This window comes from Coenobita brevimanus, chromosome 61 (genome assembly GCF_032717465.1).
Source record: "Coenobita brevimanus isolate Jiangsu-jjx chromosome 61, ASM3271746v2, whole genome shotgun sequence".
Taxonomy (NCBI): Eukaryota; Metazoa; Arthropoda; class Malacostraca; order Decapoda; family Coenobitidae; genus Coenobita; species Coenobita brevimanus.
The window spans coordinates 30682441-30697260 of NC_137014.1; positions in this window are offsets into that span (position 1 = coordinate 30682441).

Below are 14820 nucleotides of genomic sequence, written 5' to 3' on the forward strand. Positions count from 1 at the left end.
TTCAGCTTAAGAGTTACTTTTTTATCTGAAAGTTTTAAATAATGCCTTCCTTAATCCCTTCATTACCATAGGTCTTTTCTGAGTTGAGTGAAATCGAGTGTTAATGGCAAAAATAAAGTTACAAGCACGTCATAGGTGTGAAGGGACTCAGTGAGAGCACCACGGTATCAGTAGCCAGGTCCAACTAACCCCTACGAGGAGTAGGGGTAAGTTGCTGGGCCACTGCCCTCCGTTATACTAAACCTCTTTGATCCGGTGACGTAGCCGATTTTTTAATAGTAAAGTCTTGCTGCCTCCAGGCGACTTTATTAACTTTGGAGTGATAATTTGTAGTGACGGATATTTTTGTTGTTGTTGTTGTTGTTGTAGCCCAGGCTAATCGGGAAGTGAACCTGGTGAACTTCAGGCTGAAGTTTCCCATCTCCCTTAGTCCGCCGTCCATTCGGGGTCAGGGAAAGAGATGAGGGATACTTGTATAACCTGCTGCCAGGCTATAGCAGTGCCATCACGTGAAGGCGTCCCTCTCCACCACCATAGTGACACTGTTAGTTACTGTCATCATTAACCCCGCCTGATTTCTCCAAGCGATAAAATCGTCTGAAGATAGTAAGAATAACGCATAACACACACACACACACACACACACACACACACACAGTATATATATATATATATATATATATATATATATATATATATATATATATATATATAAGATGAAGGACTAACGATGGCTGACCAGCCTCTTCCCGTTGTGGTATTACATGATCAAAAAGCCTCCAGTCTCCTCTTGGGGATCGAACCTATCCAAGTTAATAAGCGTCCAGGAATCAGAACACCTTTGGACATTTCGTTGTACATTTTCCTTCGCGATTTATTCTGCACACCTCAGTATCCTCTGATGTTGCTGGTGAAAGCTGTGTTGACAGTGGAACGATATCACCTCCTTACAAGTGAATGTAAGGGTGTCATGTACTACAGAAATCGCCAAGGAAGAAGTGCCAAGAATCAATGTATTCTAACCATAGTGACACAGCATTATGCAGGCGAAGATTGTGGAGCCCAGGGAGGTGTTCTGTGTGTGTGTGTGTGTGTGTGTGTGTGTGTGTGTGTTTTCAGGACAGGTTAAAGTGAACAGAGTATAGGTTATCGCGTCATACCTATCGACACGTGCCATCTTAATACTACTTAATACTAAGGTCCTGGTATCAGAGGTTTCGACGCGTGATGTGTGTGTGTGTGTGTGTGTGTGTGTGTGTGTGTGTGTGTGTGTGTGTGTGTGTGTGTGTGTGTGTGTGTGTGTGTGTCCGAGGGAGGTGCTACGAGGCTATCACAGTAGTGGAGTATCAGTGTGTGTGTGTGTCTGATGCTGGTGATAAGTGATGATAAGTAATTGATAACTGATGATATGTAAGTGCTAATGGCTGTTATGGCTGACCTCATTGACCTCGGAGTTATCTGGTTCACCTCATTTCATCCTCAGGTCTGTTTGTCTCTTAATCTATCTATCTATCTATCTATCTGTCTGTCTATCTATCTGTCTGTCTGTCTGTCTGTCTCATTTTACCTGTGTCTCTAACTAGGTATCATTCAGTCCCTTAATGTGTATCAGTGTCTTTCTCCATTTATCTATTTATTATTATCTGTATCTATTCTCTGTCCTTCCTTATTTAGCTACATCTTTATTCAGACAGCCTACGCCCAGAACCAAAATCAAAGAGCTGTATAAGTTGTCCCATCCCAGGAAAGTAAAGAGAGAGAGAGAGAGAGAGAGAGAGAGAGAGAGAAAGAGAGAGAGAGAGACTGCTGTGGTCCCTTTTTCTGTCCATTAATAGTAAAATCCATCCATAAACATCACTCATTAGATAATAACACATTTTATCTTTCTATAATCTTGACACCATTCACAAGACATTCTCTCATTCTTCGATCACCCATCCGTCATTTATTTGCTTTCCCTGTAGTAATTTGTAGCGTGACGTACATTGTGCCCCGTAAGCCTAGCCCCGGGTTCCTACGCCTCGAAAGGGGTAATATGGAGTTGACTGTAGATTTCCATTTCCTTTACGTTGCTTGAGTCTGAAATTGTCTTACTGATTTCTTCTTCCTGCCTCAGACGATTTTATTCAGCTTGGGAGTCACTTTTCGGTCTGGCTGGGTCGGATAGTCTTCATTAACCCATGCAGGGCAGTAAATCCTTCCTAAGTTGAGTACAGTTCGTCTGGTAGCAGCAAGAAAGAGTTAAAAATGACGTCCTTGGGCTGAACAGGTTGAGGTAAAGGAAAAAAAATTATGATACAATTTTGGTAAACGTGTTAGTGACTCCGGCCCCACTCACCTCGGCGATGCCTTTATCAGTGGTGCCAGGTACACACAAGGGCCGAACCCATCACGCGTCGAAACCACTGATACAACCACCTTAGTATCAAGTGGACACGTGTCCGTGGGTATGATACGATAACCTATACCCTGTCCACTTTAACTTGGCCTGAAATGACCATCTCTCCATCTTATATGCTGAACTGTGATAAGAGGTTAACATAAGGCTATAATATTAGTCATGAAGAAGTGCTAGGGTAGTGGTTTAGTGTGGTAAAGGTTTAAAGTTGTGTTTTGCTACTGAGCTGTAACGGGATAGTGACAATACAATATGGCCCTAGTCACGAAGACGTGTTACGGAAAAGATGTTGCGCCGTTGCATCGTCTAATTCAGTCATTGAGCTACGGCAAACATACAGCAAAAGGACAACAATCTGTACTAAGTTAAGGTAAGGAACCGGATCATGTAGATGCCACGTGTCGAAATAAGCGATGAAGCCACATCATGTTCTAATATCTCACAGTATGTATTTTTAACCACATAAACCCAGCACGGCATGAAGGTAGTGTAGGTGGGATTTTGTGAGGGGGGGGGGCGTTTTTAGCGTACCGCCCTTCGCCTGTCGGTTCATAGTCGTGAATATAATAGGTACAGACCTTGGAATTTCCCCACATAATTAACTTTTGAAAATGTCCAGCATCGTCCTTTAAGGAAGATTATTCTTATTAAACACTTCAAACGCACTAAGTATCCCATTTTTTAAGAATTAATTACGAGAGAGAGAGAGAGAGAGAGAGAGAGAGAGAGAGAGAGAGAGAGAGAGAGAGAGAGAGAGAGAGAGGTTAGAACATGAAAGAAGAGAGAAGGGGGTGGGGGAGGAGATGAGGGCTGAGCACTTGGCTGCCCTGTGTGACCAAACCTGTTAGGAGCATCACAAGCCCCTCTCGCCCTCCCTACCCCCTCTCCTCCTCTCCTCTTTCTTCTGATCTCCCTCCCTCCCTCCCTCTTCTCTTTTGTCTGATCTCCCACTTTTTTTTTTCTCTCTCTCTCTCTCTCTCTCTCTCTCTCTCTCTCTCTCTCTCTCTCTCTCTCTCTCTCCTTTTTGCTGGTTTCCCTTCTTCTGTCGCACTTCTCTCCCTCCCTCTTTCCATTCCCTCCTCCCTCTCGCCTTACCGTCCCTCCCTTATCTTTGTCCATTACTCCCTCCCTTGTTCTTTCCTTCCCTTCCTCATTCTCTGTATTCTGACCCTCCTCTCTCGTTCTAATTGTTCTTTTCACTTTCTCGTGCAAGAACACAAGAACATAAGCTGAACGATTAAAATGCAAATAATAATGATAATAATAACCATCATCATCATCATCATCATCATCATCATCATCTTTATCTTTTAAAACTGAGGAGACACATAATCGCTTCAAGTTTGTCTCTTCCGTATTGATCAGGCTACTACCCACGATTTTATTCAATTGTTGGAGGATCCAAGGTGATGAAGTGGTTAATGAAGGATGTATATAACTCCTCCAGTTGGAAAAATGTCCCTACGCTGAATAAACCTTTCTGGAGATAGCGAGAACGATGTACAGAATACGACATGAGGTTGAAGTGGTTAACGCCTCAGTTAAAACATCATTAATGTACTTCGTGCCTTTCTAGGGAGGACAGTTTTCAGTTTTTATATACAAAGTTTCGTAGACTTCGAATCATTATTGTCATACTTTTCAGAATATTACCAAGTGAATATGTATGCGTTGTGAAGTACGTACACCAGAACTGCACCGCATAATGTAAATGTGACCTTACTAAACCAAGATAAAGCTGTAGTATAACATTGAATGTCCTGTTACTTGTGCTCCTAGACCAGTTCTAGGGCGCTCTGTTTCCATTATTTTATGCACTGATAAACTGTTATCTAGCTATTGAGACTTTGTTTAACATAGCTCATAGATCCATGTTATACGATTGATTAATTTCCAGCCATAGTTAATAAATACTAATGTATTGCCATGATGTGCTTGTTCACATTAATTTCTTTACATTTTGCTTTAATAAATTCATTTGTTGATCCTCTGACCATTTGTACGGTATGTCAAAGCTGCTTTGAAGGCCGTCAAAGTTGCATGTTAAGTTCATGATACGTCCTATTTTTGTGTCATCGGCAAATGTACGACTAATGCAAGTGATCAATAGGTATAGAACATAATTTACAGTATAATAAACATTAAGGGATCCAGGAGTGAACCCTGAGGCACACCAGTAATAACTAAACCACAGTTTGACTTAATACCATTGAAATTAACTGTTCCCGTCCCCTTACCAGAATTTTGTCAGTTTTGAATAGTCCCTCCATTTCCATGCAATCGCATAATCATCATTAACTTTTTTGTGAGGTATCCATTCAAGAGTGAGAGCTAGGAGGGTTAGGTGTGGCAGGGAGGTTTTGAAAGTGAGTGAGTTGGATAAAAGAGAGAAAAAGATAGAGTATCAGGAGAAATTGAAAGATGAGTGGAACGCAGTGAAAGATCAGGAAAATGGCAGCGTGGAGGAGGAATGGCAGTTGTTCAAGAGTGCTGTGGTGGGGCATGCAGAAAAGGTGTTTGGTGTGAGACGTGTGGGTGGTGGTGTAAGAAAAGGAAGTGAATGGTGGTGCGAGGAAGTAAGTATGGCTGTGGCTGAGAAGAGACGTGCATATGAAGTGTGGCTGCAGAGGAAGGATGAGATGTCATATGAAAGGTATAAGGAAAAGAGGAATAGAGCGAGAAGGGCTGTGCGTGATGCTAAAGTGGCAGCAGATGAGAGGTGGGGTAGGCGGCTGACAGAGAATTTTCAACAGAATAAGAAAATGTTTTGGAAGGAGGTGAAAAGGGTGCGAAAGGGAGAGTCTGGGAAGGAAGAACGAGTAAAAGCAGAGGATGGAAGGATGTTAATTGAGATGGATGCAGTAAGGAAGAGATGGGCAGAGTATTTTGAAAGATTGTTAAATGTAGAGGAGGAAAGGGTGGCTGAGATTGTGGCAGATAGAAGGGTGCAAGGAATAAATGTGTTGGGAGAGTTGAATGATTCTTTGATCACGAAGGAGGAAGTGGAGAAGGCAGTAAAGGAGGTGAAAACAGGGAAAGCTGCAGGTATGGATGGGTGTGCTGTGGAATGCCTGAAGGGTGGTGGAGTGACTATTGTTGACTGGTTAGTAAGATTATTGAATGTGTGCTTTGAGAAAGGTATGGTGCCAGTTGATTGGGCAAGTGCTTGTGTGGTCCCGTTGTATAAAGGCAAGGGTGATAAGTATGAATGTACTAGCTTTAGGGGTATAAGTCTGTTGAGTGTTGTAGGTAAAGTGTACGGTAGAGTGTTAATTATGAGAGTTAGAGAGGGTACAGAGGGAGTGATTAGTGATGAGCAGTGTGGCTTTAGGAGAGGGAGGGGATGCGTTGATCAGGTGTTTGCTGTGAGACAAGTGTGTGAAAAGTATTTAGCGAAAGGCAAGGATGTGTTTTGGGCATTTATGGATTTAGAGAAAGCGTATGATAGAATTGATAGGGAGGCTTTGTGGACTGTTTTAAGATTGTATGGACTTGATGGTAGGTTACTAAAAGGGGTGAAAAGTTTTTATGTAAATAGTAGAGCGTGTGTAAGAGTGGGAAATGCTGTGAGTGATTGGTTTCCCGTGAGAGTGGGGCTGCGACAGGGATGTGTGATGTCGCCTTGGTTGTTTAATATTTACATGGATGGCGTTGTAAGGGAGGTGAATGCAAGAGTTTTAGGTGGTCTGAGTCTGGTAAATGTTGATGGAGTAGAGTGGAATCTGTAGCAGCTGCTGTTTGCAGATGATACTGCACTGGTGACTGATTCAGAGGAGAGATTGAGACAGTTGGTAGAGGAGTTTGGAAGGGTGTGTGAAAGGAGGAAATTGAAAGTAAATGAGAATAAGAGTAAAGTGATGAAGTGTACGAGGTTGATAGATGGTAGGGGGATGAATATAGTTTTGAATGGTGAGTTGCTTGAGGAGGTAGATTGTTTTAAATATCTAGGGTCACATGTTGCTGTGGATGGAAGAATAGATGCAGAAGTGAAGTTTAGAATAAATGAAGTAGGAAAGGTGCTGGGAGGAATGAAAAAAGTGTTTAAATGTCGTTCGCTTAGAATGGATGTAAAGAGAAGGCTGTATGAGGGTGTTGTGGTACCGACTGCATTATATGGGGCTGAAACATGGAATATGGGTGTAGCAGAGAGGAAAAGTTTGAATGTAATGGAGATGAGATGTCTGAGGAGTATGTGTGGAGTGACGCGTATGGATCGAGTGCGAAATGATGAAGTGCGAAGGAGAACTGGAGTTGTTCGGGAGATGGCTGGTAGAGTTGAGCAGAGGGTGTTGCAATGGTTTGGGCATATGGAGAGAATGGATAATGAGCGATTGGTGAAAAAGATAACTAGATCTGATGTGAGAGGTGTAAGACTGAGAGGAAGACCACGAATAGGATGGATGGACAGTGTGAAGAGAGCGCTGGATGCGAGAGGGATGTCTGTTGAGCAAGGAAGAGTGGCTGTGCGTGACAGAAATAAATGGAGAGAAATTGTGAATGAATAAGTGATGACGCAGCCCTGTGGGGATATTCTCCCGCATTTGGTCTGATCAGCTAGTCAGGTCAGGTGCGGGTAAGGGGATGGGTCTGTTATGATGTGGCAGGGATAAACCAGTTCTGCTGTCGGGCCCTGCTGTGGATGTCGCTGATTGCATTGCGCAGTTGACCTTTGTGTGGTGTGATGCGGTGAGGATCTGTCCGTTCTCCCCTTTGGGGCTAAGATGCGAATGAATGTGTTTGAATGGATGAGTAAATGGAGAGTGAGTCGTCCTGTCTCGGCTACCTCCCTTTCCTTGGGGGAAGCAGCCTAGGTATATAGATAGATAGATAGATCCATTCAAGGGCTTTGATAAGGCCGAGGTAGGTAATGTATACTTTATCGCTGTTTATCACCTTGTATAGCTTACTGTATAGCCTGTAATACCATGTGCCCTGTATGGACCAGCCGGATTAGTAGTTATCTTTTCACGTTTTAAAGTCAAGAACGGGATAAGAAGCGTGGGAGGAAGGGAGAGGAGGAGACTGAGGGAGGAAGGGAGAGGAGGGAGAAAGAAAGGTATGTTTAGCAGCGACCTTGCCTGGAGGAGCTGACTAATGGTGTTGAGGTGAGGTGAGGTCACGGGGGCAGTACCCAGCCTGACCTTATGCCCCTCCTTACTACAACCACCCCACCCCCTTCCCCTCCTCCCCACCCCCCCTTTTCATTCACAAAACCCGCTCATTCATTACACCGTGAAACACAAGGCGGGCACAGGCTTAGGTGAATCTCAGTAATTTTAGCTCTTATGTCCCTGTGCTTTAAGGTCGAATTTCGGAAAGGTTAGAGTAGTGCCCCTAAACGTAGTACGGAGTATGAATGAACATGGGGTTGCTGCGTGGATTTTCACCCTAACGATCTAGTGACTTAAGGGCTGAAATTCATTGGTACCTGTTAGAATGAATGGAGGCTACCCACCATAGGCAGGCTTTGGGAAAATGACCCGTAGCAGAAGGGTAAATAAGGGTGGTTTTGGTGTACAGAAAGAAGGTTATTATTTTTACATACCCAGAGAGAGAGAGAGAGAGAGAGAGAGAGAGATAATAAGGGTGCTCCAGTATAATGAGGATACGTGGAACGGGTTTGCGACTTTAGACCTTAAGGCATGTAGTAATAAGGGCGAGAATTGGCTGGAATGTGGCTCGCCTTAGGTCATGCCCCAAGGAGAGGAAGGAAGGAGGAAGGCGGGAGGGAGTGAGAGAGGTGGGCGAGCAGGAGGAGAGGAGACAGGAGAGTATGTTGAGGAGGAGGGGGAGAATGAGGAGAGTGTACTTAGGAGTAGGGGGAGGAGGAGATAGAGAGTTGAGGAGGAGGTGGGAGAAAGTTGCTTTGAAGGAAGGGGAAAGAGTTAAGAAGGATAGGGAAATAATGTTGTGGCATGTTTTTTATGAACCAGCTCTAAACGACTGAGTTCAACTAAAGGACATTCTAGTTCCTAGGAATAGATAAATAATATATATAATACGAAGCCTATTGGTAAAAAGAGAGGCTATTTGCTTCAGTAGACTACACGACTGACAGCCTCGTTATTGGTCGATGTGCCTACTGATACCAGCATTTCCTGTGTACTTCAAAGCGCTAAGATTTCGCGCAGACACGACAGGAAAGAAATGAAAGTGTTTCGCCAGACGGGCAGCTGCATGCCTGCCGTAATTAGGAAATGATGCAAGCAGAATTCAGAGGAGCAGTGACCATTGCATTAGCAATAGGAGAGAAATGAAGAGAGATGCGACTCTCGACTTTCAACAGAAGATGAAGAGAGTCGTGAGAGGAAGAGTTGCTGAGGGGAAAAGCCATGTTTAGAAGAAGTGTATGTGATGAACTCCACACGTGAGAGCTGCAATACACACAGGACAAATGAGAGCTGTACTACAAGTTAATTCGCCTCTGTGCAAAGTTAGCAGCTGAGTAGCCTAAAGAATGAAGTGAGTCGGAGTACACTGCACACCTAACCTCCGCGAAAGTGATTTTGCAAAGTGTTATGATTTTTTTTTTAATGACACATCACGAGAAAATAGGAGTCCAAGGATATTGAGAGACGATGAAGGACGAGGGTGTGTGTTGTTGAACGTAAAGATTTAGTCCCGAGACAAACTGTGGAGAGTTGAGAGGTGGAATACTTGAATTTTTGAAGCATTTGATAACAGCTAGGTTACACTTGCCTCATTCCAGCTGCCAACCACTACACAGCCGAACGAGTGAAACGTTAACTATCCGATGAAACAAAATGATTCCTCTTCATGTAATGTATAACTCCCTGAAACATGTGACTTATTTCATTGGTGTATGCTTGTCACCGCCAGATGATTTTATTCAACCTCGGAAGGACCTCGCATTGGGAAAGGGTGGAAGAAAGCTATAATTAACCTCTTCAGTTCGAAAATGAAGTCACAGAATGCATAGTGAAACAGTATGGTCAGGAAGTGGACAATATGAGAGCATTTAAGTAAGGTGGTGTGGCGAGAAAGGATGGAAGTTTAGACGATGAAATGCTTTAAACGATACGGCAGGGAAGAAACATTGATGATTCACTGAGAGCAGTGATTAGGAATAGAGATGGGAGTAGGGAGGTAAAAACTTGCCTCGAGAGAGCATTATGATCTAATGAACGGATGTTGGAAGGACACAAGTCAAGAGTCGGAGCAATTGATATGAGTTACCTGAGGAACACGTAAAGTTACGGTGAAAGACACAGACAAATGAGGAAGTAAAGGAGCGCTGTGGGGTTGATGTGCTCTGAGTGAAAGTGTAAAAAAAAAATACTCGAAGGTGGTTGGAACATGTGGAGCATGGAGAATGAGAGACTGGCTAGAAGAGCATATGTGATTGAAATGGTGGAGGGGGAGGGGGAGAATGAGGATGAGATGGAGGGATGGGGCATAGAAATATATGAGAGAACTGGGTGTGAGTTGGAGGAAAGGCAGCCAGATTCCAGAGAACAGTGACATGGAGGTGATTTGTTTGTGGCCACCCCTTACAGAATTAAGGCGTTTGGCTATAGATAGGTAGATAGAGTTCGAGAAAGCCTTCTCTAAGCGCAGTAAAATCGTCAGGAGGAAGACAAAGTGAACTAAAGTAATAGGTCATCGTGGAGAAGGAGTTAACCGATATAGAGGCTTGTGTGTCGTAAGAATTGGTCAGCCTCTTCAGTTTAGTGTTGGTAACTCCAGTCGATTTTGTTAGCTTTGTAGTGACGGGGTTGGAAGTAGTACTGATTGACCCCCTCACCACCTGATTTGTCTCACTATCCTTCATCAAATCGGCTGAAGGTAGTTAGAATTTAGTGGACAATACGTTGTCATTTTGAATAGGTTAAGATCCTTTATAAATGCGACCCCCCCGACCTTAACCCTGCCTGGCGCCTGAGATCACTGCACCGCTAACATTCCTAACCCATTGACTGCCAGGACGTATTTGGGTGTTTACAACCGCCCTTCTGAAGCTAGAGCGGGGGATATATTTTGAGCTGTGTGTGTGTGTGTGTGTGTGTGTGTGTGTGTGTGTGTGTGTGTGTGTGTGTGTGTGTGTGTGTGTGTGTGTGTGTGAACAAAATAACTTGAACGGTTTTAACTGAATTTAGCCAGGTTTGGTAGAAGTGTGGTGGGCCGGCCATTGAGGAAACTTTATATATATATATATATATATTTTTAAATATAATGTCAAAGGCCACGGCTATAGGGCTAGGTCAGTCACATAGCGAAATCATCTTCAAAAGTTTTATTCAATTGGGACCAAACATGTGCGAAGGGTTGATGATATGACAAGATGAAATGATTCAACTTTGAGAACGATCAGTTAATGGCCAAAATCACAGTCTTTTTTCGTCTGCCAGTGTGGGTTTTTGTATCCTATTTCATGGTCACGATAGTGTGACTCTTCAGCCGTCACAGAGCAAGGTCAAAGTTTGAAGTGTGTGTTTGATTTGTAAGAAAATAACTCAGTTTTGAACCAGTTTTAGCCAAACTTGGTGGAGAGGGTAAGCCAAGGAATAAACTTTTGCTTGTGGGACAATAGGTCAAAGGTCAAAGTCACAGGGCAAGATCATCGTGAACAGTTTTTATCTGATTTAGACCAAAAGTTGTTGAAATGTTTAGAATAAGGACAAAAAATGAATGGATTAGATTTTTGTAGCTATCGGTCAGAGGTCAAGATCACAAGTAAAGGTCATAGCCTAAGGTCACAGGGCAAGATCAGCTCAGGCAATTTACATCTGGCCTGAAGCAGACTTGATGTAGAGGTTAAGGGTCACACAAGAATGAAGGGCTTTGGTTTTGAGAACATTAAGTCGCAGGTGAAGGTCATAGGACAAGGTCGAAGTTGACCCGTGTGTTTGTGTATGATTAAATTTACTTAACCAGTTTTGGTCTGATTAGCTTTATACTTCGTCCATGAATATAGGATTACCCAAAAGGTTGACCTTTTGCTTTAAAAACAATAGGTCAGAGGTCAGGGTCACATAACTAGGTCAGTTTTAAGTTTTAATCCGAAGTAGACTGAACTCTGGAAGGGTTTAGGTTAAAATAAGGATAGAAAGATAATTTTGAGAACAGTCATTTAGGCCAGGGTCACAGGGAAGGGTCAAAGGTTATAGTCACCGAGGAAAGCCAGCTCAGTTTCTATCAGACTTAAGCCAAAGTTGCTGGAGAGGTTAAGGGTTAGGCAAGAATGAAGCAGTTTTGAGAATGTGTCAAAGGTCAAGGTCACAGGACAAAATCCAATACTCTGCCCTAAAGCCAGTTAGTGGGGGACCTGTGTTGCATTCTGCGAGTGCTCCCTCTTGTATGCTTTTATGATGAAGACAGTGGTGTGCTTCTGAAAAGCCCCAACCCGTTAGAGGGCACTGCGGACTCTCCCGGGCTGTTTAAAAAGCCTGTTTCTCTTTGTTAAATATCTGCACTGTTGTGTGAAACTGTGAATCACAGGAATGTCATACACCATAATATAAGTAATACAAATAGAAAACGTAATTATAACGTTGCGTGAATTGTTTTATTTATAATATACGGAAATAAAATATTCATTTAAGGCAGCCCCACCGTTTCATTGATCATGTAATATTACATTTCCTCTACGTAGTGCATGTGAGGTTTTTAATTTATAGTTGGCTTAGACTGCAAATTAAGCATAGTGGGTATCTTGGCCCATTCAGTCTCAATGTTGACCTAAATTTAATGTTGAGTAAATACTGGCATTCATAATCACATTTCATCTGGTTTAGGAGACCGTCCCAAAACCTTCATTGTTTGGCGGATCTCACTGATGACGGGCGTTGAAGGTAAAGCAAGCAAAGACATCTGCCTTCACCACACATACTTGGAGTCAAGTTCTGTAATCACGATGTGCATAACTGGATGTAGAGGAGTTCAAGGTGAGTGTGGAATGAGTGAGAAGTGTTGACCAAATCTCGATGAAAAACTTAAATAGGGGACTCCTGTGTTGCACATGCGTGACTTGGGTGGGCAGAATGTTGAATACCAGTACTGTATTTACTCAACATTAAATATGAACCAACATGGAGACTGAATGAGCCAAGATAACCACTAAGCTTAATTTGCAGCCAACTGTATATATTAAGAACTTCACATCCACTACGTAGAAGAAAATAATGTAATATAACAGGACCAATGAAATGGTGGGGTTGCCCTCACTGAATACTGTATTTCATTTCCATGTATGATAAAACAATTCAGGCAACGTTATAATTACGTTTTCCGTTTGTATTATTTATATTATGGTATGTGCCATTACTGTGATTCATAGTATCACGCAACTGTGTAGATAATTAACTAAGAGAAATAGGCCTTTTAAACAGCGCGGGAATGTGTTAAACAAGAGTCCGCAGTAGCCCTGTGTCGGATAGTGGCTTTCAAAGCACCCCATTTTAATGAGGGTGGGAGAGACTTTAGAACTGAAGAGATACGGTATACGTCATTAAGCATGTCACTCGCTTGAGGGGAATCTTCCATAGCGGATCATGTAGTAGCCATCCATTGCCATCCATCATCCAATCCTACATTGCCCCATGAGGAGCGTAGGAGCCCGGGGCTAGGCAGTTGGTCCCGACATTTAAGATGAGAGTGACCAGCCTCACTCATCCCTGAGTGGCATTACATGAACTATCAACCCCAACCATCCCTTGGATATAAACCTTCACCGGCTCAATCCGATTGGAGCTCAATAATTGCCCACTAAACCACCAGGCGCCAAAATTCGGTTATATGGTTACTCGTACTACCCAGCGTAGTAAATTATTTCCTGGTGCACAGGAAACCATTTGGCTTGTCACTCAGTGTAGAGTCACCCACAGGCTGAAGGAAGTGGAAAGAATGAAGGAAAGACAGAAGAGGGAGTGTAAAGTCACCCGTAGGCAGAAGGACAAGGAAAGAATGAAGGAAAGAAAGACAGAAGAGAATGGAAGGAAAGAAGGATGGAGAGGAAAGGGCAGACACCCGAGAGCAGGATTACATCGAGTGAGTGGATGGTGAGCGCCCCACAAATCATAGTAGCAAGAATAATATTAAACCCTTCGCTCCAGCGGCATTTTAAATTTTTTATTTATTTTATTTTTGTTACCATTGGACGATTTTATGCAACTTGGACATTCCTGGTAGTGAAGAAGTTAATGAAATCGTCTGAGAGCAAGAAAAAAAAACAGCAACTACATCATCGGGTTGAAGGCAGTAGGTTGGAGCACCAGTCAAACAGGCCAGTACTCCCAAGTTGGACGGAAAGCTGATGACAGGGAGAGCTGTAGCTCCCGTCTCATCAGCTCTCAGGACAAGCTTCTGACAATCCTCCTTTGCTGAACCTTTTCACTGTTTCAGTAACACAGAATAGGCCAGCATATTCTCCTGTACAGTTTCCTCTAACTGTTGTCACCAAATTACATGCACATTAAACACGATTCTTCCAATTCTGTGGTAAAAAATAATGGCATCTCAACACCCAGCCCCGGAGTTCCCAGGGGGGGTAGGGGGTAGGACCATAAAGGGCCCTGCCATCCACCCCGCTCTTGGTGACGGCCAAATGAGATGCATGGAACCACTGTCTGACTCCCTCTTTGTTTATTCTTGCAACACTCGCAGCCTTTCTCTAATTTTCTCTTTGTTGAACACCACCTCACTTCCTCCAAACCTCATCTTCATTTCCTCACTGAGACTCAGCTATCTGAGGTGACTGGTAGCAAACCTTTCTCTTTATCCTCCTACTTTCTCAACTCTCACTTCAAAGCCAAAGGTGGCTGTTGTGTATGTGTATGCAACAACATAGCTTGCTCTCGTTTTCCTGATCTTGAATCTCCTGAACCTCTACTTTCTGGTATTGGCGAACATGTCATTCTCTGATCAAATAACAATGTCTCTGTTGTGTACTTATCCCCTAATTCTACAGACTCTGAAAAATTCTTTGACTGTCTTATATCTAAGATGGAGCACATCCTGTCAGTTTCTCCATTTTAGGTGATTTCACTGTTCATTACCACGGTACCACCTTTGGCTCTCCACTCCATTCACTGATCCACCTGGTGAACAAGCATACATCTCTTCTATCCTTAATGGCCTAGAGAAGCTTGTACAACACCCTTCCTGTATCCCTGACCGCCATGGAGAGAGTTCCAACATACTTGACCTTTTCCTTACAGCTGATCCTTCTGCTTACGCTGTAAATCGGTTCTCAGTGTTGGGCTCCCTCTTTCAGAGCCCTATCACCTTAACCTGGCCTTTTTCTCCAGTAGGGCCAGTGGACCCTCCCAAGAAGCGACGGTTGTGGCACTTAGGAGCTGCTGATTGGGAGGCCCTTAGGCAGCACTTCTTCGATTTTCCTTGGAATGATTCTTGCTTCCATAGCCGAGAGCCATCTAAGTGTGCCACGTGCATTATGGAGGTTA